Source organism: Poromitra crassiceps (genome assembly GCF_964638095.1).
Source record: "Poromitra crassiceps genome assembly, chromosome: 15".
NCBI lineage: Eukaryota > Metazoa > Chordata > Actinopteri > Beryciformes > Melamphaidae > Poromitra > Poromitra crassiceps.
In genome coordinates, this window is record NC_139634.1 from 30,161,012 (window position 1) to 30,168,511 (window position 7,500).

Genomic DNA, 7,500 nt, shown 5'->3' on the forward strand with positions numbered 1-7,500 from the left:
TTTGTAAAAGTACAGTAAGAACAAGGTAGAGGTATTTGATTTAAAAGCCCTTTTGAGATAGGTCACTTCTTTTATGGTGTAATGTACCATTTTATTCCCAGATGAACCATTAAAGGAACACTCTGCCCATTTTCAACCAGCTTTGTATTATTAGAACATCAGTAGTATATCAGAAAACTGTAAACTGTTTTGAAGTCTGTCATTTAATTTGACAGTTATTGAGTGTTAAAGTGTGGACCAGTGACATCACTGGTCCACACTAACTCAAATTAATAACTCATGAACTCAAATCAACTCTCAATAACTGTCAAACTAGATGAATGATGAATAGTTTGACAGTTATTGAGAGTTGATTTGAGTTAATGAGTTATTCATTTGAGTTAGTGTGGACCAGAGATGTCACTGGTCCACACTTTAACACTCAATAACTGTCAAATTAAATGACAGACTTCAAAACCGTTTACAGTTTTCTGATATACTACTGATGTTCTAATGATACAAAGCTGGTTGAAAATGGGCAGAGTGTTCCTTTAAGAAATCTTTCTTTACCTTCGTTCAACTTGCTCAAGGCATTCATACTGTATCACGTCTCTAAAGGGCTCCAACCATGTTCACACCACGTAGGCTACATTATATATTCGATATGATCAAACATCTTAGTGCTGAAACATTGCTTTCTGGGTTAGAGTGGCTATAATGTAGGCAGCCACATTACAGCTCTTCTTGACTCTAGAGACATTCTCTGATTGCATGTCTATCGTGTGGCTGCTTTTAGCCAGGAAGCTGGATGATGAAGTAAAGGAACATGAAGTGTAGATCTGTAACGGGGACATTCAACGGTTAACCTGTCTTTTGGGGAATGGTTGTTTGGCTACGTTCATTCATATGTAAACACACACACACACACACACACACACACACACACACACACACACACACACACACACACACACACACACACAAACACACACACACACACACACACACACACACACACACACATACATGTGCACATTCCCTGTCATTTGATTTGATTTATTGATTTGAACAAATTAACGCTTTTTCACGTCCTGGAGCTTGATATGTTTGTCTAATGATGTGGCACTAACCGGCTCATATGCGGGGCTTGACTGCTTAGTGACTGCCTGTAACCTTTTAAAACACTTGCGTAAATGTCCCATGAACTGTGTAGCCCTCCCAGTGGTTCTGAGAAGCATACTTGCTTTTTGGAGGAAGCCTGAGGGAAGAATACAGTTCAAGCATCCAGTGAAAAGTGGGCAGCGGTATACGATAAACAACTTAAAAGGCTAACAGGAAGAACAGGGTGGCTCTGCTGGACTCATGAATAATGGAAGGTGTGGTTAGGTGCTGCTGAGGTGAGGCGGAATGGGCCACTTGCATCAGCGTGCAATACATTTTTCAGGAGCATTTTCGGTTCATAGAAGAATCACGACATCTCCATTCAGGCCAATGGACCAGTTTTTTACATTGTAAAAGCAACTTTTGGCAAAAAGGAACTTCTGCGAAGTAAGGTTTTGGATTAAGCAACGCTGTCGAGTTGCAGCAGAATGGACCGTTTGTGATGTACTTTGAAAGAGAAGACGTTTAAATAATCAGATCGTATATTATCAGCTTTATTTTATGCATTCAAATGTAGCGCGAGCATCTTTCCTGGATCCGCATTTTGGACCTCCGTTGTCGTCACTCTCTTACTACACCACTCTGGTTTGGTTTAGTGCAAACCAACTAAACTGACTCTCATACAGCAGCGTAGTATCCAGTAGCAATCTTCTCTCTCTCTCTCTCTCTCTCTCTCTCTCTCTCTCTCTCTCTCTCTCTCTCTCTCTCTCTCTCTCTCTCTTTCTCTCTCTCACACACACACACACACACACACACACACACACACACACACACACACACACACACACACACACACACATATTATCTTTCCTTGGAAAAAAATCCCAACAAACAAACAGCTAAGGTCTTTGCTGAGCTCTCTGCTGTGACTAATAACAGGTTTGTGGAGGGTCATACAGAGGCCGTATGACCGTGCAGCTTAGAGACCTGCTTTACGGAATAGACACACTCTGCTGGGGGGTGGGGATGTTTTGTGTTTGTGGTTAGATACATCTGCTCTCGTTTTTAGTGGGTTAATGTCAGGCTGACATGGTGATGTTCTACCAGAGCTGAACAACATGTAGTTAAAGCCCAGCATGAGGGTCATGAGTTTCCTACATGGTGTGCAAATCCATTTCAATCAGGAGAGACACATTTCTAGATTAACAATGATTTATTACAATGACAATGATTAAGTTACATGAGCCTTTAGGCAACATTGGAATATCTTTGGTGATTACACTCCATCATGACATCAGCATGATAATGACGTCATGATCAGCAGGGGTAGTGCAGCCAGGAGTAGGATTGAATATCCGCCCCCCATGGAGTCTAGACCTGGTGGTGGTGGAGGTGAGGACTTGGGTCTTGATGGAGAGGGCTGAAGTCCTCTCTGAAGACCTCAGAGAGGACTGGAGGTGAATGGGGTGGAGGAGGGTCGCAGCACACACTGAAAGACAGCAGCTGACAGCACAAGAGGAGAGGGCGGCTTTTGACTTTGACAGCTGGCCGATGATAGGCTGAATAGGAAGATGTGTCTTACTCTGATTGGTTCAAGCAAAACGTTACCGCCCTTGAACAGCTGACACAGCTGACAGTTGCAACGGGAAAAGGGCGAGAATGAATTATTGAGTGGAGTGAATGAATGAGTGGGCATGACAACTAAAAGGTCTCCCTTTCTGAACTTCTGCTGTGTGTCTATTGATTCAGTTTCCTTCTACAATACAGTATGATGTTCATTTTGTAAATTATGGTCCCATTTAGTAAATTGAGGCTTTCTCGAACTCGTCCTTGTTTGTTTTATTGATGAAGACTGTTTGAATTAATTGTTTACATCTATGGTTATATGGTTTTGTCTTTATTGTGATTTTATATGTTGGATTTATTCGAGAAAAATAAAGATAAATTAAAATCAAATATGATAAAAAAGTATATATTTTAGTCCGCGATTGTGCAGCTTGCCAAATCACAGACCAATAGCTGCCATCCAAATTCACATCACTTCTTGCTCCAAATAACCAAGATGGCGACCGTGAAAATCCCAACCTTGAGGCTTCAAACCGGGAGTCCAAAAACCAATGGGTGACATATTTATATGGTCTATGCACATATATTTATATGGTCTATGCACATATATTTATATGGTCTATGCACATATATTTATACGGTCTATGCACATATATTTATATGGTCTATGCACATATATTTATACGGTCTATGCACATATATTTATATGGTCTATGCACATATATTTATATGGTCAATGCACATATATTTATACGGTCTATGCACATATATTTATATGGTCTATGCACATATATTTATACGGTCTATGCTTGTATCCTTTAGCATCCAGAGCTTTGATTTTTTTTCTTTTTTCTGATCAGTAATTATACCCCAGTGTTAAAAAAATATAGTTTTTTTTTCTTTCTGTCACACAAGCAAATACTATTCTAAATCAATATTCTGTCCGGCTGTATTCTGGATGCCGCAAAAAAAATAAAAAATCATGCAGTATCGTGGGCAATTACAGACTGTGATTTATTGTGTGGGAACAGCATAGGGCACTACAGAAGTGATGAATAGGCTGCTGTATCCTTGGGGGTGAATCAATGCATCGAGTTCATACACTGGTGTCATAGTGCACTACACATATTCAATACAAGTGCTGCATACCAAGTATACACTCTTTATACACTGTCTATATATATTTGTGTCTTTGTGTGTGTGTGTGTGTGTGTGTGTGTGTGTGTGTGTGTGTGTGTGTGTGTGTGTGTGTGTTTATGTGTGTGTGTGTGTGTGTGTGTGTGTGTGTGTGTGTGTGTGTGTGTGTGTGTGTGTGTGTGTGTGTGTGTGCATGCATAGCTAAAGTGCATTGCAGCATAGCCCAGCAACAGCCTGAGGTCCGTGGTGAGTTTCTCTTCTCAGTTTAACTCGCCTCCTCCATCTCTGTCAGAAAGGAAGGCTGTTTTTGGCTCTAGCTACCATATTATTAATAACGCTGATACATTCTCATTTGGCCCGCCAGGGAGAAATTAATTATTCTAATGGGGATAATGCCATTGTCTGTCCAATCCCCACTCCTTAACATACGGATGAGATGGACGAGGTGGATGAGATGCGTGATTGAGTGGAACAGTTACATGGATGTAAAATGCTTGCACATGGCTGTAGCGATCAGAGCCTCTTAAGCTGAGCTATGAGCATGACTCCAGGGCCAGCATGTGCTACCCAGGAAAATGGGGGTGGGGGTGGGGCTAGTTATGAGTAATTACCAATAACAATCTGATAAATATTAATTAGCTTATGTTGACAGCATAAGCTAATTACCCCCCCCCCCCCCCCCCCTCCCCGCCAGTACATTCATGTAAGCATAGACCGTATAATAAATATGGACGCTATACCGTGATGTCACCCATTCGTTTGTGGACTCCCATTTTGAAGCATTGAGGTTGACATTTTCACCGTCGCTATCTTGGTTATTTGGAGCCAGAACTGTCGTAAATTTGGACTAGAAGATCAACAGCGCCACCTGCTATTGGTCCGGGATTGACGGCCCGGGCTACACGATGACAGGCGACCTGTCAATCACGCTCCCAAAGCATAGTCTGCTTTATCGTCTATTTTACTCAAAATTGGACCATAATTTACAAAATGTACATCATGCTATATGAGACGTAGAGAAGTGAGAAGTAGGCTAGGGTCATTTATTTTCCCATTGACTTCCATGCAATCGGACTTCTTTTTGCAGCCAGCGGAGTCGCCCGCCTGCAGGCCATTAGGAAGAATGCAGGCACCTCCGCATTGGCTTCACCTTTCACGAACAGAGCTACCCCCTTGGTTGGAAGTTAGCCAAGTCAGTGCTGTCCAAATAAGAGAAGAAGTTTGTTGGTATGGTGATGACTGGTCCTCTCTATCCCCTCCTCTCTCTCTCTCTCTCTCTCTCTCTCTCTCTCTCTCTCTCTCCCCTCTCTCTTTCCAGCCTGGCAGTAACATTGATTTGGGCCAAGATAACCTGCTCTGTTAGATGCACCTTTCACGGCTGTGCTGCTGTCCCTCCCTGATATATGATTAAAACGCAGCAACCAGTTGGCATGGCTCCACTTGGTACAAAGCCATGGTCTAATAATTGGAAACAGTGCCATCACACTGGACTCACAATTACGGTTTCCATGGTAACAGCACAAATAAGGCTTTTATCTCTCAAGTCGTGATGGTTTGAGGAAGAGGCATTTTAAGATGTAGCTTCCGTACCTAAAATACATCAATAACTCAAATCCAGGTTCATCTTTCAATGCTATCCTGCCTAGATGGATGGCACAGAATTACAGTGTGTGGTGGTCTGAAAGCAATTGTTCTATCATATCTCATGCTGCCTGGCTATGTTTAGACTTGTCTTGCCCAGGGTGAGAGCACAGGTCTGTGAAGTTATTCAAGTTCAGAGTCGTGGGTTCAGTGATCCTGGTTGTTTTCAGCTGCCTCCTCTGCTTAGCTGCTCTTTCTCAACGTTAAATAAAATCTTGCACAAAGATACTCTCTCTCTCTCTCTCTCTCTCTCTCTCTCTCTCTCTCTCTCTCTCTCTCTCTCTCTCTCACACACACACACACACACACACACACACACACACACACACACACACACACACACACACACACACACACACACACACACACACACACACACTCACATAGCCTACACATGCATGCACACATGCACACACATATAATGCAATATTATAAAAAAAAATCTTACTGTACTGCCAGCCAACGTAAGCCCAGCAGAAGCAACTCTTGGTACTGTACACTTCAGAATAATAATAATATAATATAATATAATATAATATAATATAATATAATATAATATAATATACTAACTTTATTTATATAGCACCTTTCAAAACAACCGTTACAAAGTGCTGTACAGACAGGCAATTACAGTGCATAGAATAACGAATAAAAAAAACATCCAATAAAACCAGATAAAAGATAGAGGATAAAGTAAAAACACACATAAATGCAATGGTAAAAGAAATAAAAATAAAAATCAAGGAAATGCCAAGCGATAAAAGTACGTTTTAAGAGATGACTTCTGAGGATACTTTGTTCTTGTTGTCTAAGTTTTAATACCTCAAGGAATAAAACTGATACTACAACGTGATCCCATAGAGACAGCTAGGGCAAGTTTTTTGCAAACAGCATCTGATCCAAATAAGCAGATTTTTTTTTTATACTTCACACTTAAAGGGATAGTTCAGGTTTTTTGACGTGGGGTTGTATGAGGAACTTATCGATAGTCAGTGGCCTACCCACAGTAGAATGCATCCAGCGCGCTCTCAGTTAGGAGCAGCGGCACAGCTCTGACAAGGAAACAGAGCTCTCTGCTTCTGTGACTGGGGGTCACGAGCAAAAGCTTAATTTAGCTAAACAAATCAATGTCAGTGTACATGTACGCTATAATTTTCAGTGCTTTACTTTGCCGTCAAACAGCTCTTTCATTTGGTACTAACCGTAGAACTACCGTATTTCTACGCCTAAAGCAGCACTGTGCCGAGCGCTGTATTACGCCGCCATTACAAAGTGCTGTGCTGATATAATACTATCAGCCTGAGAGTGCACTGACATTTCTAATATTTTTTGCTCAGATGACTGCGACCACAGCTGTATGAAGAGAATGTATTATTCTTGGTGAGAGTAAAAACATCCTACCCCCTCAGGTCATTTAGCTGCTACACTGATGGATCTCAATTTTCCACTGGATTGGCAGAAGAACAAAGAAACGGTTTAAGTCATATCTAGGTCACTTAAACATCATGTATCGTTCTAAATCCAGCCTAAGAATTTCATTTCTAGTTGAAGACTTTTGACATATTTTGACATACTCTGTGGTGCTGTAACGCTCCTGGAATATGTTGCCACATCAAAGGCTAAAAGGCTGCTAAAGACCAATGTAGCTCCCCATTGTGTGTGTGTGTGTGTGTGTGTGTGTGTGTGTGTGTGTGTGTGTGTGTGTGTGTGTGCGTGTGTGTGTGTGTGTGTGTGTGTGTGTGTGTGCGTGCGTGCGCGCGCGCGAACACACACGTGTGTGTTAGCATTCTTTGAGATGAGGAGAGTATGCCTGTATCCAGGGTGTGGGTGTGTGTGTGTGTCAGGCTGTCAGAGCTCTACTCCACTCTTGGTGTTTGTGTTTGTGTGTGTGCGTGTGTGTGTGTGTGTGTGTGTGTGTGTGTGTGTGTGTGTGTGTGTGTGTGTGTGTGTGTGTGTGTGTGTGTGTGTGTGTGCGTGTGTATGTGTGTGTGTGTGTGTGTGTGTGTGTGTATGTGTGTGTGTGTGTGTGTGTGTGTGTGTGTGTGTGTGTCAGGGTGTCAAGGCTCTACTCCACCT

General features: G+C 41.9%; 1 protein-coding gene across 2 annotated transcripts in view; it reads left to right on the forward strand.

The window, feature by feature from the left end:
- Window positions 1-7,500, forward strand: part of tm9sf5 (transmembrane 9 superfamily protein member 5) — a 393,430-nt gene that overhangs the window by 242,115 nt on the left and 143,815 nt on the right. The gene's annotated exons all lie outside the window — the stretch shown is intronic.